Here is an 862-nt window from a genome sequence, read left to right on the forward strand (position 1 = left end):
CCGCCATGTTTTTAAATTATCGATATGGTTGTTAAAGGTTTAAAATTATAAATAATGTTTCCGTATAACCTTACGTAATAAAAGTTTTCATACGTACAACCAAACACGATCGATTGTTTGTTATTATTATAAAAGGAATAAAAACTATAAAAACAACTTTGTGTGGGAGATGTTAAATAAAAAAAAAAAGTAACGAATTTTTACGACAAGAGTTAAAAGAGGAAACGGAAATAGAAACAATTGATGAATATTTAATTTTTTTTTTTAAACCGGACGCAAATGCAAATGTTATTTTTAAATAATGGCAAAATCTTTACGTCGACTCCTTTTGAATTCGTTGTAATTATTATTATTAATATCATTTTCTATTAATTTTTATCAGGGATAATTATTTAAATAAATAAAAAAAAGTGTTTATGTTTATTTACATAATTAGCGGAGACATTTAATTATATTTATTAAAAAATAAATATGTTGAAAAAAAAAATTAGTAATTAATTAATTTTTTAATTAGTTTTTTTTTTGAAGAGGACACTGAAAAAAAGGAAACAATGTTTATTTACTTTTTTCTTTACAAAAAATTAATTAATTAATTAATTAATTATGTTTTGAAATTTTATTAATTACATAAATTATCGTTTTTTTTCGTGCTTCGTTAACGTATTTTTTTTTTACGCAACAAAATGTTATCAATAACTCCTTTATTTATTTATTTATTTTTGCTATTATTTAAATGTTATTTAAATGTTTAACCGTAACAAATCATTTTTATGTAATTAATTAACCAATTATTAATTTTTTAATCACTTTACGTAAAAAAAAAAATTAATTTTATTTATTAAAGTAATCGATAGAATAAAAA

This window comes from Pediculus humanus, genomic scaffold, assembly GCF_000006295.1.
Source record: "Pediculus humanus corporis 1103172107647 genomic scaffold, whole genome shotgun sequence".
Taxonomy (NCBI): Eukaryota; Metazoa; Arthropoda; class Insecta; order Psocodea; family Pediculidae; genus Pediculus; species Pediculus humanus.